Here is an 18,465-nt window from a genome sequence, read left to right as displayed (position 1 = left end):
TGCTATAGAAGCTCCCTGTAATTCTTTAATGTGATTCGGTGATCCTGCACCTCTAAATTCATCTGGGGTCTCTCCTTATGGCTTATCCCCTTCTCTATCTTTCAAGCTGTTCAATCACTATGCACACAACAATGGGGAAATGTGTGTGTGTGTGGTGGTGGAGACACCGCCGCATGTAGGAAACAAGTGTCCTGAATTGTGACTTCCTTCCTACTCAGTCCACAACTGATGGGCAAGTAAAGGGGAAGCTTTGATGACCAGGGCCACTCCCCATTTTCTATGACCTGGAGAGCTGGTGTGTACAGTACTAAAGGCACTGGGGCATTCATCAAACACAGCAGGATGGGAAGAGAAGAAATCTGCAAAGAGCGAGAGACTCAGACACAAGCAGAGGTTTCATGAAGAGTTTAGTATACAGTTTTCAAGCTATAATTATGTTTTTATTTTGATACCCTTTAACTAAGTCTCCTACCCTTGCTGATCTCATTTTAAGTGCCTGTCTAAGTGTCAGAAGATCTCTAAATGAAGTCAAACCACAAATGCCGTCAACTGAGATCACCAGAGAAATCCATAGCACTACTTCTAGACTGTACAGATGCAAAGGACAGTATAGAGTTACTTGCACTCTGCTCTTATAATTATCCACATAAATGAAAAATAATAGCTTTTTGCAGTGACTTAATCTGTCAGGCAAGCAGATATGGTGAGAATGATCTCCATTCCGTGTATCTTATGCCATCAAATTGGTCCCCATTCTAGTTGCTCGATTGTTATGCCAAACTGATGTTTGTTTATAGATGATGACAAAGTCACTAAAGGTAAAATGCCAAACTGTAAGGCTTTTAACGAGTGCTTTTCTTGTAAAGCCACCTGAATTCCTGGCCCATGAGTCTCCTAAATGTGTTTTATACAGGCCAGTCCACTCTGTCACACTATCCACCCCTGAATGTGTGCTATGTGACAGGTGTTGCTGTAATCAATCTCACTATGCAGCCCTCAGTGCTGGCACACACTGGGGAGGAAGTCAGAGGAGGAGGTCTCACTGAATGCAGCTCTTCAGAGCTGTCTACAGCAGCTGGTCAGACCATCAGGACTTCACATGGCTAATGTGAAAACTGAGTTCATGCTTGTCTGAAACAGGGCTGTCTCTTCCTCCTCTTGTTACTATGATGGGAAGAATATAAATAGGTTTTAGTGCTAGTTTGTGCTTACAGAGCTAGTGAACAAAATTGTGGCTACTAATTTAATATTATATTTACAGATGAGAGATGACATAAAGGATGTTAGGTATACATTTTCCTATGTGATTTACCTTATGATCCACAGAATATAAAGCCCTTTCTGAGAGTAAAAATACCCCACATCACACTATAACATATCAGACTGGTAGAGCATGCAGCCATGATGATACTGCCTGTGAGCTCCTAGGATTCCAGTTTGTTATTGCACACAGCCATCATATTGCCTGTGAGCTCCTAGCATGTCATATTATGTTAGCACACAGCCATCATATTGCCTGTGAGCTCCTAGCTGACCAGGTTATTATAGCATACATCTACCATATTGTATGTGAGCTCCTAGCATAACAGATTGTTATAACACACAATCATCAAATTGCCTGTGAGTTTCTAGCATACCAGATTATTGTTGCACACAGCCATCATATTGCCTGTGAGTTCCTAGCATACCAGGTTACTATACCACAGAGTCATCATATTGCCTGTGAGCTCCTAGCAGACAAGGTTGCCATAGCACACAGCCATCATATAGCCTGTGAGTTTCTAGCATACCAGATTATTGTTGCACACAGACATCATATTGTCTGTAAGCTCCTAGCATATCTGATTTTTATAGCACACAGCCATCACATTACTTGTGAGCTCATAGCAAATCCGATTATTATAGCATACAGCCATCATATTGCCTGTGAGCTCCTAGCATATCAGAATTCTGAAGCACACAGACATCATATTGCCTGTGAGCTCCTAGCATATCTGATTATTATAGCACACAGCCATAATAATACTTGTGAGCTCATAGCATATCAGATTATTATAGCGGACAGCCATCATATTGCCTGTGAGCTCCTAGCATATCTGATTATTATAGCACACAGCCATAATAATACTTGTGAGCTCATAGCATATCAGATTATTATAGCACACAGCCATCATATTGCCTGTGAGCTCCTAGCATATCTGATTATTATAGCACACAGCCATAATAATACTTCTGAGCTCATAGCATATCAGATTATTATAGCATACAGCCATCATATTGCCTGTTAGCTCCTAGCATATCAGAATCATATAGCACACAGACATCATATTGCCTGTGAGCTCCTAACATGTCAGATTGTTATAGCACACAGCCATCATATTGCTTGTGAGTTTCTAGCATACCAGATTGTTATTGCAAACATCTGGTTGCAATTTGTGGGGAAATCTGTCGACAATCTGGTTGCATTTTGTGGGGAAATCTGCCGACAATCTGGTTGCATTTTGTGGGGAAATCTGCCGACAATCTGGTTGCAATTTGTGGGGAAATCTGCCGACAATCTGGTTGCATTTTGTGGGGAACTCTGCCGACAATCTGGTTGCATTTTGTGGGGCAATCTGCAGACAATCTGGTCGCATTTTGTGGGGAAATCTGCCAACAATCTGGTTGCATTTTGTGGGGAAATCTGCCGACAATCTGGTTGCAATTTGTGGAGCAATCTGCCGACAATCTGGTTGCATTTTGTGGGGAAATCTGCTGACAATCTGGTTGCATTTTGTGGAGAAATCTGCCGACAATCTGGTTGCATTTTGTGGGGAAATCTGCCGACAATCTGGTTGCATTTTGTGGGGAAATCTTTTCCCCGCAAAATGTTTGGGTTGGAGGTCCAAGGTCTGTGGGGTTGGAAGGTTGTGGGGGGGGGGGGGAGGGCCCATACATTTTTTTTTTGCTATGGGGCCCAGTCATTTCTAGCTACGCCCCTGATCCATCAAATTCCATGTCAGCTGCTACCAAAGCAAAATTGTGAGGAAACGCGGAAAAGCCGCCGTCTCTCGAGGTGAGGCGGCTGTTTCCGCGTCCAGCATGGCGTCACAACGCGGAAAAAACGCTGCATGCCGCATGGGCAGTGCGGCGGAATCCGCATTGGTAACGGCGGAATCCACATCAGAGGCGACCCCCGCATTAGATACATTGCAAAACAGTACTGGTGTGGCTGGGACTGATAGTCCACCAAGATTCAGACTTACACGCGCGCGAGCACAGAGGCAGAGTTTAAATAGCAGTTAGAGGGGTGTCGGCTGACCAGCTGGGTCAGCTGACAAATTCCACTGCTCCCATTGGACCAGCAATTAGGGAGGTCCTGGAAAGGTCCTAGAGTATATATACTGCTGGTTGTTCACTTGCTCTTTGTCTGGCGTGCGATCACATACGTGGGAGCACCCAGATCCGTAGTCAGATCCTGAAGTGTGCCGGGACCAGCTGGAGCTGTAATCCTACACTTAGCTAGATATTTGATAGCTAAAGTACTAGTTTGATTGTGATTATATGTTATGACTTTTGCCTGCCTCGACTATCCTCCTGAACTCTGATCTTGCACCTCGATATTTCTGATACTCTGTTGCTGAACCCCGGCTCGTTCCTTGACTCTGCTTCTGCCTCCTGATTTTGTACCCCGATATTTCTGATACCCCGTTGCTGAACCCTGCCTGTACTTTGACTCTGACTTTGCCTCCTGATCCTGTACTTTATCTGTCCGTGTGTGTACGACCTGGCTTGTCCGACCTCGAGAACCAACCTTACCGTTAGAGGCGGTTCCTCGCTCTGTTAGCGATCCTTCCTCCTGAGGGTCACTTTCAGATATCCCTTCCTACTATCAGTCTGACTCCTCCCGTCTTGGAGAGCTCAGGTCTGCGGAAGGAATCTGTGCAGTACTCCTTACTGCATTGAGGCCTTGTCCTCTTAGTGTTACAGTTACACCAAACACTACACTCTACTCGGGTGATCAGAGGTTAGTTTGTATATCGGATTATCGGTGAGACTGCAGTTCACTTATAATCTGGTATATATCTGTATTTCCGGTGATACTGCAGATCACCGGTAATCAGATACTCTCTGCGCCCACCGATCGTTACAGAACGCCAGACCAAAAAACAAAATGGACGCAAACACTGGTCGTCTGGGTATGCTTGCCACTTCGGTGGATAACCTTCATCAAGCACTGGGCCAGCACAAAGCTTTGATTGATGCCCTTTCAGGCTCTGTGCAAACCCTCCAGACGTCAGTTGATTCAGTGCGATCCCCTCCTAGTGATGACATACGTATGCCTGTACCTGATAAATTTTCCGGCCACAAGTCTGACTTCCGGAATTTCAAGAGTAGAGTGTTGTCATACTTCGAGTTAAGACCCCGATCCTCGGGGACTGAGACCCAACGGGTCATTTTCATTAAAACACTGTTAACTGGTGATTCCCAGTCCTGGGCATACAACCTGTCCCCCACTAGTTTAGCTCTGACCTCAGTCGAGGAATTTTTTAAGGCTATGGCCGTAATATACGACGACCCTGACCTTGCGGCAACTTCAGAGCGGAAGCTCAAACTTTTGCGGCAAGGCAGAGGGTCGGTCGAGGATTACGCAGCAGAATTTCGTAGGTGGTCTGTTACCGCCAGATTCGACAATTTTGCTCTGATGGATTATTTTCTATCCGGGTTGTCGGAGGAGGTCTCTGATTTGATGCTAACCTTACCCGAGCCCGCAACAGTCGATGAGGCCATATCATCGGCCATCAGAGTCGATCGTCGACTACGCCATCAGAGGCAGACTAGGGGCAGTCACCGGGTCAGGGTGACTTCGTATGTGGCACCTTCTGGTACGCCCGCAGTAACGGCATCTCCACCGGTGTCACCCTCTCCAGCCTCACCACCACCCGAACCCATGCAAATTGGTCGATCAAGATTGACCCAGGTGGAACGTAGGCGGAGAATAACAGAACAACTGTGCCTGTATTGTGCAGAAGCAGGGCACAGGGTGCGAAACTGCCCTAACAAGTCGGGAAACGGGTCTGCCTAGGAGTAGTGGGGGGTGACACCCTAGGCACTTCATTCTCACCCCAAAAAGAGAAGAAGTTACTTCTCCCCTGTACTATTACGTGGGAGGATAAGTCTGTGGACACTGAAGCTTTTATTGACTCTGGCTCAGCGGCCAATTTTATGAACCTTGAATTTGCTCGGGAGTTGGGTATTCCTCTCACTCCAGTAAGTCCCCCCATTCAGGTCACGGCAGTAGACGATTCCCCGCTGCAACGGGATCGTCCCCTGTCTCAGACTCCGCAGGTGAGGGTCACGATAGGGGTATTGCATGGGGAACAGCTACAGTTTTTCGTTTTGAACATGTCAACCTCCACTATTATCTTAGGTATGCCTTGGTTACAGGCCCACTCTCCACAAATCGACTGGGCCACGGGTCAGGTAACCAGATGGTCTGATCGTTGTCACCAACAGTGTCTAGGAAAGGTGACATTGGGTCAGACCAAGGTGTACGTGGAGGGTGTTCCCGAGGTGTATTCCGATTTTTCTGATGTCTTTTGTCCCAAGTCTGCTGATCAATTACCTCCTCATCGCCCGTTCGATTGCCCCATTGATCTCCGTGCTGGTTGTATGCCCCCTAGGGGTCACCTGTATAACTTGTCCGGTCCCGAGAAGTTGGCCATGCAGGAGTACATTCGTGACAACCTGGCCAAGGGGTTTATTCGGCCCTCTCGGTCACCTGCTGGGGCCGGTTTCTTTTTCGTTAAGAAAAAAGACGGGGGTCTTCGACCTTGTATCGACTACCGAGGTCTCAATAAAATCACGGTGAAGAATCGCTATCCGTTACCATTGATAGACGACTTATTCACGCAGGTCACTACTGCAAAGATCTTTTCTAAGTTAGATCTGAGGGGGGCATACAACCTAATCCGCATTAGAAGGGGCGATGAATGGAAGACGGCCTTTAACACACCCGACGGGCATTACGAATACTTAGTGATGCCCTTCGGGTTGTGCAATGCGCCCGCCGTCTTCCAGGAACTAATCAATGAGGTATTCCGGGAGGTATTGGGTAAATTCGTACTGGTATACCTCGATGATATATTAATTTATTCCAATAACCTCCTTGAACACAGGGTCCATGTGAAATTTGTCCTAAACAAATTAAGACAGAATAGACTCTACGCCAAGTTAGAAAAGTGTATTTTTGAGGTGACATCCGTCACGTTTCTGGGGTATGTGATTTCTACCTCAGGTCTGTCAATGGACCCTGCTAAAGTCACAGCTGTCCTAGAATGGCCGCAACCTGTGGGTCTGAAAGCCCTCCAGAGATTCCTGGGTTTTGCAAATTATTATAGGAGGTTTATAAAAGGGTACTCCACGATCATTGCACCCCTTACCAGTCTCACAAAAAAGGGGGCAGATACTACCCACTGGTCTCCGGAGGCTCAGAATGCATTTTCTAGTCTGAAAAAATTGTTTTGTTCCGCACCAATCCTGAGACATGTCGACACCACTTATCCGTTCATTGTTGAGGTCGATGCCTCAGAGGTCGGGGTAGGGGCTGTGCTGTCTCAGCGATCAGGGTTACAGGGAAGACTACACCCCTGTGCGTACTTTTCCCGTAGGTTCTCTCCGGCGGAGAGAAACTACGATATAGGCAACAGAGAGCTCCTGGCCATTAAATTGGCATTTGAGGAGTGGCGCCACTGGTTGGAGGGGGCAGAGCACACGATCACTGTTTACACCGACCACAAGAACTTGGAGTACATCGAGGGGGCTAAGAGGCTTAGTCCTCGTCAGGCCCGGTGGTCCTTGTTTTTTACGAGATTCAGGTTTATAATCACATACACTCCAGGTAGCAAAAACATCAAGGCAGATGCCCTCTCCAGGTGTTTCGAACCTGAGACAGCACAGCCTCACACTCCTGAATCCATCATTCCGCAGAAACTGGTGTTAGCCGCCACGGAGTCTTGGGAAGAGTGGACAGAGATCTTGGGTCCCTTTCAGCAGGAGGTTCCTGAAGGGAAACCCGAAGGGGTCTTGTTCATACCACTACCATTCCGGTTACAGGTTCTGCAACTCTTTCACGCCCATAAGAATGCTGGTCATCCTGGAGCTGCCAGAACGCAGGATCTGATTGCCAGGTGTGCTTGGTGGCCTTCCTTGGCAACAGATTGCAAGGAGTATGTTAGGGAGTGTGCGGTGTGCGCCCGGAGTAAGCCCTCCCGGCTGGCATCTGTAGGAAGGTTGCAGCCTTTGCCCACCCCGAGTGAGCCATGGACCCACTTGTCCATGGATTTTGTGGGGGAATTGCCCAGGTCTGAAGGCATGTCGGTCATTTGGGTGGTAGTCGATCGGTTTAGCAAAATGGCCCATTTTGTGCCCCTGAAAGGACTCCCCTCGGCTCAAGAACTGGCTGAATTGTTTATCATTCACATCTTCCGGCTGCATGGCATTCCGGAAGACATCGTGTCTGATAGGGGAGTCCAGTTTGTGTCTGGATTCTGGAGGGCATTTTGCCACCAAATGGGCATGAAATTGTCTTTCTCGTCAGGCTACCACCCACAGACCAATGGGCAGACAGAACGCATTAACCAATCCCTGGAGCAATTTCTGAGATGCTACGTTTCTGAGGCGCAGAGTGACTGGGTGAAATTTTTGCCCTTCGCGGAATTCGCTCAAAATAATTTAAAGAATTCCTCGTCTGGGTTTTCCCCATTTCAGATTGTAACAGGGAGGTCACCCAAATTTTCCCCTTTTCCAGTTGTCTCGTCTCCATTTCCAGCACTGGAAAATTGGCAGAGATCACTCAGGGACAATTGGGGAATTGTTAAGGGGAATTTACAGAAGGCGTTCCAGAGTCAGAAGGGTCAAGCAGATAAGAGACGGTCCGTGGAATGGAAGTTTCGGCCAGGGGATCTAGTCTGGGTGTCCACACGTCACTTGACCCTGAAGCAGCCATCTGCCAAACTGGGTCCCAGGTTTGTGGGCCCATTTTCCGTGACCAAGAAGATTAATAATGTTACTTATTCCATTGACCTTCCCACCAGCATGCGGGGGGTGAGGTCCTTCCACGTGTCCCTTCTTAAACCAGCAGTCCAGGTAGGTCCTACTCCTCCTCCTCCCGTGTTGGTGGATGCCCAACCCGAGTACGAAGTGGAGAAGATCATAGATTCACGTACTGTACAGAACTCGGTACAGTACCTCGTACATTGGAAGGGGTACGGGATTGAGGAGAGGCAATGGGTACCTAGGAACCGCATGCATGCGGACGAGTTAGTGAAGGAATTTCATGCTGTACATCCCGAGAAGCCTGGTGGGAGTTGTCCGGAGTCCACTCCTCGGGAGGGGGGTACTGTGAGGAAACGCGGAAAAGCCGCCGTCTCTCGAGGTGAGGCGGCTGTTTCCGCGTCCAGCATGGCGTCACAACGCGGAAAAAACGCTGCATGCCGCATGGGCAGTGCGGCGGAATCCGCATTGGTAACGGCGGAATCCACATCAGAGGCGACCCCCGCATTAGATACATTGCAAAACAGTACTGGTGTGGCTGGGACTGATAGTCCACCAAGATTCAGACTTACACGCGCGCGAGCACAGAGGCAGAGTTTAAATAGCAGTTAGAGGGGTGTCGGCTGACCAGCTGGGTCAGCTGACAAATTCCACTGCTCCCATTGGACCAGCAATTAGGGAGGTCCTGGAAAGGTCCTAGAGTATATATACTGCTGGTTGTTCACTTGCTCTTTGTCTGGCGTGCGATCACATACGTGGGAGCACCCAGATCCGTAGTCAGATCCTGAAGTGTGCCGGGACCAGCTGGAGCTGTAATCCTACACTTAGCTAGATATTTGATAGCTAAAGTACTAGTTTGATTGTGATTATATGTTATGACTTTTGCCTGCCTCGACTATCCTCCTGAACTCTGATCTTGCACCTCGATATTTCTGATACTCTGTTGCTGAACCCCGGCTCGTTCCTTGACTCTGCTTCTGCCTCCTGATTTTGTACCCCGATATTTCTGATACCCCGTTGCTGAACCCTGCCTGTACTTTGACTCTGACTTTGCCTCCTGATCCTGTACTTTATCTGTCCGTGTGTGTACGACCTGGCTTGTCCGACCTCGAGAACCAACCTTACCGTTAGAGGCGGTTCCTCGCTCTGTTAGCGATCCTTCCTCCTGAGGGTCACTTTCAGATATCCCTTCCTACTATCAGTCTGACTCCTCCCGTCTTGGAGAGCTCAGGTCTGCGGAAGGAATCTGTGCAGTACTCCTTACTGCATTGAGGCCTTGTCCTCTTAGTGTTACAGTTACACCAAACACTACACTCTACTCGGGTGATCAGAGGTTAGTTTGTATATCGGATTATCGGTGAGACTGCAGTTCACTTATAATCTGGTATATATCTGTATTTCCGGTGATACTGCAGATCACCGGTAATCAGATACTCTCTGCGCCCACCGATCGTTACAAAAATGGCTTTTTCCATTAAAGCCTAGCCTCACATGAAGTGTTCTTGTGGCCTTGAATAGTGCAAGCTTACACACTGCTAGGTTTTTTTTTCTGTTCCTTTTTAAGGTGACACAAAGGTTAGGATGTGACAGAATGGGAGAATAAATTCCTATTGATGGGCACAGCAGTACAAAGGAAGACAGGGTGATGTCTGTGTCTCTCATGGGCATAACAAAATACAAGAAGAAATAAAAAGCTTCCCCCAGTGGAGACACACACAACAATAGCAAACAAATGGTGGTACTAATATTAATCTTTAACCACTACCTGCCCACTCACCACTTTAAAGAGGAGCTGTCAGCCATACTATCTCAGAAAAAAACAACACATATAAGTAGATAGATACTTGCTCTACTTACATAACATGTATTGCACTGTCCATGTTCTGATTTTAGTGATTTTTCCACAATGAAAAAATAGAAAATCCTTAGCATTTTTCATTTTAACTTTGGCTATTTTGAAGCCAATCCTGATGTCATTTCCTCCCTTAATCTCCTCTGCCTGATTTGCCCGCCCTTCAATATACAGTAGAAAGTGCATTGTCTCAGCATGAGAAATATTGGCCAATCAGAGAGGAACAAAGGTGTGGGAGGGGAAAAGAGGAGGGAAAGAGGCTTCAACCAATCATGCTGCAATAGTTACTTCTGAGGGGAAGTACTGAAGCAAAAAAAGACAACCCAACATGCCCTGCAACTTCCTTTTTGTGTACCAAATTTTGTGTGTACCAAATAAGCGTCAGGTAAACTGGGGAATGATCATTTATCAACAAGAGAAGTAATCGTGATTTTAACTTTTGGATTGCCTGGTTAGCATCCTTTTTACTTGTTTACCAGATAAAAATAAAGAATTGATATTTGATGTTATGCCCGACAGTAACACTTTAAAACATCCTGTTGGTCCCTCCCTCTGAATGGACCAGGATGTTTTAAAATGTCCGCCCCCACCACCGCTAACATCCCGGAGCGACCCCCCCACAGTGCTTACCCATCGAAACCCGCAGAGCTGCGATTGGTGAAAGGGAAGAAAACATCCCTAAACCAATAAAAGTGCTATGCAAAGATCATGGCTTCACCTGGAAGCCAATGAGGCTTGAGGTTTGTTGTAACAATCATAGAGACAGTGAATTTGAAATCATCTAGTGGTAAAAAAAATGACGTACATAAGTAAAAGAAAACAAAAAACATTTACACACTTTAAATAAAACAAAAAATAAATTGATACCTCCGTCCCCCCTCCCCTGCCCCCCTCCCCCCACCATAGTTACCAAAATAAAACAAAATAAAACACAAGACACCACTTTTTTACCTTGTGTGGCATGAGCGTATATTACTGTTATATTTGCATATATGTGGTTGTAATTAGTGATGGATGCAAAACTGCAAAACTTAACAAAATGTACCTTTATTTCCAAATAAAATGTTGTTGCCATACATTGTACTGGGGACATAATTTAAATGTTGTAATAACTGGGACAAATGGGCAAATAAAATACATGGGTTTTATTCGCAGTAGTATGTTTTATCTTAACCTCCCTGGCAGTACGCAGTTTCCGATGCTGCGTCCGCGGGAGGACGTCATGACGTCATGCGCAATCCCGATCCTCCCCATAGCGAAGCCTGGAGCTGATTGGGAGGCTGCGCCATCGTGAGATCGCTGGGGGGGGGGGTACGTAAAATGACGGCTATCGGGGGGATCGGGGGAGAGCGGAGGAAGTTGGGGGGCATGTTTAGCTAGCAAAGTGCTAGCTTAAGCATATAAAACAAATTTTATTTAAAAAAAAAACTCTCCGGGGGCTATGTGATCCTCTCCGGCGGCTCGCCCGAACGTAGGTTGGGCTTACCGCCAGGGAGGTTAAAACTATAATGGTCGAAAACTGAGAAATAATTATTTTTTTTATTCTGGGGTACACCTATCACTACTTATGCTAATGGTGGCTATTTATACTGGGAATACACCTCCCACTACCTATACTGGGAGGGCAACCTAAACTGGAGAGCTACCTATACTAGGTGGACTATTTCTGGCTACCTATACAAGGGTATTACCTTAGGGTACTTATACTGGGGAGCTAACTCTATGGGCTGGTGCACACCGAGCGGCTTTTTCAGCGTTTCTGCAGCCACTTGCGGCTGCGGATACGCTTGGTCAATGTATCTCAATGGGGTGGTTCACACCAGAGCGGGAGGTGTTTTGCAGAAACGCATACTCCCGGGGTGAGGCATTTTTTGGATTGCGGATGCGTTTCTGCCTCAATGTTAAGTATAGGAAAAACGCAAACCGCTCTGAAAAACGCCTGTTCAGTGCGGTTTTCCCGGCGTTTTTGTTACAGAAGCTGTTCAGTAACAGCTTTACTGTAACAATATATGAAATCTACTACACCAAAACCGCTACACATAACCGCAAAACGCTAGCTGAAACGCTACAGTAAAATAAGAAAAAGCGTTTCAAAATCTGCTAGCATTTTGCGGATCTGCTAGCTGGTTTTGGTGTGCACCAGGCCTATATCAGTGTTTTCCATAGGCGCTATATTACCCATATATGCCCCTGTTTCTAAGTACTGCCATCGAAGCTAGCTGTGTAAGACAACACTACCTCAATAATGATTCAAAAATACCTAGACCCATTTTCTGGAAAAAATATTGATATGGTATCCTGTACTTTTAACAGTTTCATGAATGTAATAAGGGAAAAAATAAGCTACCATTCCACCTCCTAAATATGTCATAGTGATGGAAGCATAATTATAAATAACTACAAAGATTCCAAATAAACATTTTCCAGTGGTGATCCCCATGCAAGTACACATATCTACTGAACACAGAAAACTGTAAATGTTACTCACACAATGCACTGCCACCCAAAAAGTAAAGTAAAAAAGTACAGATTGCAACACCCAAGATAGGAACTCAGGCTCAACAGTTCATAACGCCTGTAGGTCTTCCAGCTGCATGTTCTGCACACCCAATGTGGTCTGTCCCTTGCTGCCCATCTTGGGATTGTGTTTGAATTACACATAGGCTTTATGAGCTATTGAGTCTGTGTTACTACTTGGGAGTTGCAATTTTTACCTTTTCGCTTGCTTTTATGGGTGGACATTCCTTCTTGGTGAATGAACTTAGGAATGTGTTTAAAATACACAGCGTTCCTTCTTCTATGTCATTCATAGTGATGGAAGTGGGCAGAGGCATAGCATCTCCTCCTTGCTCCTGACAGGCTAAACACAGGACAGACACAGCTTTTTCTGGGTTACTGGCTTCTGAGGTCAGCTGCCCAACACTTTTTTTACATGGTCATACAAGAGTGAAACCATGATAATACAGCAATACAGTATGAATTTATTGTGGCTTTTTCTTCATTATTTCTGATAATGTATTGTTGATATTTCTGTTAATATATTGTATAAAAGAGCAGTAGCAACCATGTTAAGTTCTTTTTTTTTTAACATGGTATTCCCTGTCCCACCGCATTGTAACCTGCATTGTAACCTTTTTTTATTAGTATGGAAGGGTCTCTCTTTTTATAAAGCCCCGATAAGGGTTTTTTCACACTGGGTACGATTGGGGGATATTTGCGTTTTGATTGCCGATCGCCTGCAATCTGCAAATTGCTAGTGTAGTGTCTTCCTGTGGGAACACTGAAGCATTGCAATAGCAGAAGTGCTGCATGCAGCATTTCCGGAATGATCACACTGCAATTCTCATTCCCAAAATGAAAGTCTCACATCAACAGCCCAAAAATTGTCATTGCTATAGGCTAACAATTGTAATTTTCCTGTGATTTTCAGTGGTAAAAAGCCATAAGTGTTAAGGTGTGTACGCACCCCGGGGGTTCTTGCCTAAAATTTCTGGGAATCGATCCCTTCAGTAACAGTCCAAGAGTCAGATGCTATATTAGTGCCACACATCTGTTGCTATTGCGGTGAGATGAAAGACATTGAGCAGCGCACAACGGAGTGGCTTTTGGGCGGAGGAGAAATGAAAGGAACAATGGTCTCGGCCCTCAATTGTGGCTTAAATATCTAGCATGCCAGATCTTTGAGCAACCTTAGTGGATCTTAAGCAGTGGCTGGATAGTGTAATGGTTAAGGGCTCTGCCTCTGACACAGGAGACCTGGGTTCAAATCTCGGCTCTGCCTGTTCAGTAAGCCAACACCTATTTCAGTAAGGAGTTTCTTGGGCAAGTCTCCTTAACACTGCTACTGCCTACTGAGTGCGCTCTAGTGGCTGCCTCGTAAGCGCTTTGAGTCCGACAGGAGAAAGGCGATATACAAATACTGCAATTATTATTATTATTATCTTGAGGGACACAAGTGCACTCGCTAAATTCCCGGAAGTCAGTTCCTACCAGCCACCTGGGCGAGAACAGTCTAGCATGCTTACAAGGCTTTACAGCATTGGGAAGAAGCCTCACTCAACGCTTCCTCCTGCCAGCCCACAGACTGCCATTAACCATAGTTTTGACCATCCAAACTCCCCATAGACATTCCATCCCAATTAATATATACATCTGGACTAGGACAGATGTGAATTTTTCTACGTGCTCTATAAGACACGATATAATGTATCTGAATGATACAAATAAATGTTCAGTGGTTAGTATTTTATAAACACCAATCAAAATCCTTACTTTGCTTACCTAACAACAATATACTGTGATTGGCTGCTATTGGATTACACCTCTTGCACAATTACTAGTGCACTTGATGAATCACTCTACATAAGTTATTGATTGATTGCTGTATCCCTATATAGAAGAATATTACTTATGCAGTGCAATGGTATTCAGCACCAGTTCATCTTGAAATTCATACTTAGCCCTGGGGCCCACTTGCGTGCTTACAGGAGTGTACGGCGGTGATTCCACAAGAGTGATTGTGATTTGCAGAAATTACAATCGAGCTGCCTGCAGCATTTTTGGAGGGATTTTATTCAAGGAATGCAATTTAAATGAAATCACCTCGAAAAAACTGCAGGCACCGCGATTGCCATTTTGACAAATTTGCAATTGCTCCAGAAATGCACTGTTTTTTCAGTGTTGAAATCTCTCAGAGCGATTTGCAGTTTCTAGAGGACCTAAGCCTTTAGAGTAATGGCCCTCACTGTGATCTTTCTAAAAAGCACATACCCACGACACAACTTTGCAACATGCAATCATTTTGGTGATTTTGCAACGTGGGTACCTGTGCGTGATTACATGAATGATGTTTTGTGATGTGCGGCAATTACAACCATCACGGGGGGTTAAGATCCCTGATGACTCCCGCGCAAAGAGATGTGATTGTTTGAACTTTCTTTTGCACCTGTCATTTGTTGTCATGTGTTCCTGTGGTAGGAAGATTGATCAGGAAAATGCTCATTTGTCGAGTCACATCCCCATGAGTTCCCTGAGCCATCTTCTGGTGAGTATGGAGCTTGAGGGCCCATTTCCACTTGTGCCGCATGCGTCTGCGAGACGCGCGGCGGCACTTCCGGGTCTGCGGGTATGCAGACGAATCCCATCAGCCGTGCCATGCACTGCTATGGGATTCGCAGCCTCCTGCACAACTTCAGATGGAAATGCTGGCCGAATCGCTAGTGCAAGCGATTCGGCCGGCGGTGCTATTCCTCCCTATGGAAACTGCAGATTCGGCGTGGAAGCAGCGCAGGTGGAAACGGGCCCTAAGACTATGTTTATGCTGGCATTCATGTCACAAGTCAAGAAATTGTGACCAGTGTTTTCTTGCATTAGATAGAGCATTTCATCGCATCTTCTAAGTATTTGGTGCAGCTTGTCAAACACTAGGTTAATACTAGCCATAGAGATGCATTGTGTTTTACAGTAAGCACCTGACAAATCTTCTCAAGAATTTGGAAAGTTTTCCTATTATGATGCAGTTGCTACTCAAACACAGGAAATATACAGTATTTGCATGAAACCTTTGAACAGCAGTGTGAACATTCCAAGTTACATAAGAGTTGTGGTAAGCCTACATTCAAAGTGGTGTGTTGGGGTGCAGTGTACTGGGGCTTCTTGTCACTGCAGTGCACCACCTATGCGACATTCACAGTGCGGCTGGAGCAGTTCAACAGCGTGTTGCATCCCAATGCACTGCATGCAGTGCATTACCACAAAACGCAGGTACTAACAGTGACAGTGCAAGCATACTTTTCTGTGACTGCATGCTTCACTGTGTGCAATGGATATGCTCTAATAACACGGGGCAAAACTTTCCTGTTCCATTGACTTCCTGCTTTTATAGGGAAGGCAATGCCAACTGGGAACTTAGCCTAACAATCTAAACTACACCATAAGGAGGTTCTCTTAGCACATATCTGTGATCCATTACAGTAAATTATCACCCTACACAGCCCTGTATGGCTGTTCTTACAATTGTATGCATTAATGTACCTCACACAGCATAATAGCTTTTCCAAGACTTTATCGTGAAACGCTGTTACCATTTTTAAGGGGTTTTTTTCTCTCCAGATCTTGTCAATTTGAATTTAGGTGTCCCTCTTTCAGGAGCCTTATAAGCAGCATTCTGTCATGCATGCATGATATGAATAGAATATATTAAATATACACTGACTAACCTTTGGCCATTACCTAGCAACATGATACAGAGAAGAATTCTGTCCTCTGGTTCAAAGAAACCAATCTAATATTGGCCTTCGTAGCTCACTGAATTCAAATTGATAAAAATAAACATTCCAATAACTAATGATAGTTAAAATATTTTGCATCACTTTGCTAGGTCAAAATCTTTTGCTGAAAACAAAACTGTACATAGAGTATTCAACATTTAGTTTGCTTTAAACTTTAAAGGTCTCATTGACTGCAAACTTTTTGTATGATCGTTGTGTGGATGTACGTTATATAATCTTCACTATGATTTGCACAGTCAACTTTAGCTGCCGTCATCAACTATCATTAGCATGTTCATCTTATCCCGTTAGTTGTGCTCTGGAGAAAGGTTAAATATAATGAATGATGCCGAATAACCTTTTAAAAGTATGGAAAGCAGTGTTGCTAGTAAGTGAAATGTCAACGTAATTGAAAGCAGTGACCCCGTATACAATACAGTGCAATTGATCAACCGTAGTGCTGTAACCAGCATCATCAGTCTCCCTGCAGTTAGCTAGGAGCTTTGCAAAACAGCTGATCCCCTGTGATTAGTGAACAAATGGGTTGCTGTAACTCCCAGCTGGCACAGCAAGAGCAGGCAAAGGCAATGCAAACAACACAATACTGCCTGTTTAGAAGTAAAGAAGAGCTGTACTGAGCTAATCATGCAACAAGTTAGAAGGGGAAACTTGGTGGCAGCTGCCCTGTGTCTTTGGAAGAGTTGTTAGTGCTGGCAGATAGACGGTAATGCATTAGATTCTACCTGGGAGCTGTTCTGCAGATCCCTTCTGGTGCTCTGGTGGCTCAACAGTTGCTCCATAAGCACATTTATCTGATCCCTGCATCCAGCGTGACGTCATTCTCCTGGAGAGGGCAAGAGGAGGGGGGAGCTCTTAAGGTGGACCTATAAGTTGTAAGTGTTTTACAGTTGTAAGTGTTTTACTTGAACATGGTTCCTCAAAGGGAAATAAAGAATGATAACAGAATGATATCATCTTCCGAAAGAATCTATGTATTTTATTTATTTTTAATATTCAACAGTTTTTTGCTTTGTTCAAAAGAGGAATCCCGACTCAAAACAGATAAGATAATTTCAGAGTGTTAACAGGCAAACATTATCTTCTGGATAACACGTGAGAAGCTTTTTACTATGTGTATTTATTATTTATTACTTATTTTCATTGAACAATAGTTTTGTAGTGTACTTCTTTTACGATAATTTCACTTTGTGATTTATGGTTGAACACTTGTGGAAATACTTACATATACTATTATAATCATTAACAACTACTGTTAAACAACAATAGCTAGATGTTTGCTGTTTAACTTTAAAAAACAAAAAAACAAAACTTAAAAACACCAGAATGTGAAAATGTATATATGTGTGTGAAAAACACAACACATGGGTTCATATCTGCAACATACACATCCATTTTCTCTGAAATCTTTACATTGTATGCATACATTAAGTATTGGTGCTTAAGATTCTCTAAAATGGAACAAGGGCTGCCCTTACAAGGCATGGTGCTCTGCACAAAATGTTGGTGTGGCATCCCCATCTGAATGGTTCTAAATGTTCTTTCCTAATGCCAGAATGTATTTACTATAAATCATTTTTTTCATACATTTTTAGAGGGAATAAATGGAAAAGTTAGAAATGCTAAAAGCTATAGCGCTAGGTGAATTTGTGTATTAAAATACATTTGGGCCCAATCAAATTCACTTTTTCTCCTTTGTTTTCTCCTCTGAGATATTTTCATATTTTGTTTAACCACTTCACATCCAGACCTTTTTCCCGATTATTGACCAGAGCAGTTTTGACAGTTTAGCTATGTCCTTATTTAATCAAAAATAACTTCATCCCTACTTTGGACACAGAAATGAAATATATATATTGTTTTTTTCAAGACAAACTAGGCTTTTATTGTATGCCATTTTTTTCCCTCCAACAATTTAGTTTTCTATGAATTTCAATGGGAAATCAAAGAAAAAAATAGAAAAACATTTATTTCTCAGTTTTACCAATTCCAGTTTAAAACTAAAAAGTGCTACTGTAGATAAAAAACACACATTTTGTTTGGCTATTCTTACTGCTTATTACAAAACTTAGATTATGTTCCGGTCACAATTTATGGTGAAGATATTTGATTCTGAAATAATGCTACAGAGTGTATTTTTCACTATGAAATGAGAAAATTAAAGTAGCTGGCTGCTCAACCACTAATTTACAAACTTTCAGCAACCTTGGCTATGACCTGATACATTTGAGGGTGGAAAAATGCTCCAGCATATAGGGTAAGATGGGGTGGGGTGTCTCAACCCCCTAGGGA

General features: G+C 44.3%; 1 protein-coding gene and 1 long non-coding RNA gene across 3 annotated transcripts in view; one reads left to right on the top strand and one right to left on the bottom strand.

The window, feature by feature from the left end:
- The window catches only part of LDB3 (LIM domain binding 3), a 332,821-nt gene extending 315,852 nt beyond the window's left edge, over nucleotides 1-16,969 (bottom strand). The window contains exon 1 of the mRNA XM_068258597.1: nucleotides 16,899-16,969. The gene's annotated coding sequence lies outside the window, so the exon portion shown is untranslated. The remainder of the gene's footprint in view (nucleotides 1-16,898) is intronic.
- LOC137536408 (uncharacterized) overlaps nucleotides 1-18,465 on the top strand; it is a 125,133-nt gene that overhangs the window by 31,044 nt on the left and 75,624 nt on the right. The window lies entirely within an intron of this gene.

Source organism: Hyperolius riggenbachi, chromosome 10 (assembly GCF_040937935.1).
Source record: "Hyperolius riggenbachi isolate aHypRig1 chromosome 10, aHypRig1.pri, whole genome shotgun sequence".
NCBI classification, from domain to species: Eukaryota; Metazoa; Chordata; class Amphibia; order Anura; family Hyperoliidae; genus Hyperolius; species Hyperolius riggenbachi.
The sequence above is the reverse complement of the archived record's forward strand: the minus strand, read 5'-3'. Positions and strand labels throughout refer to the sequence as shown.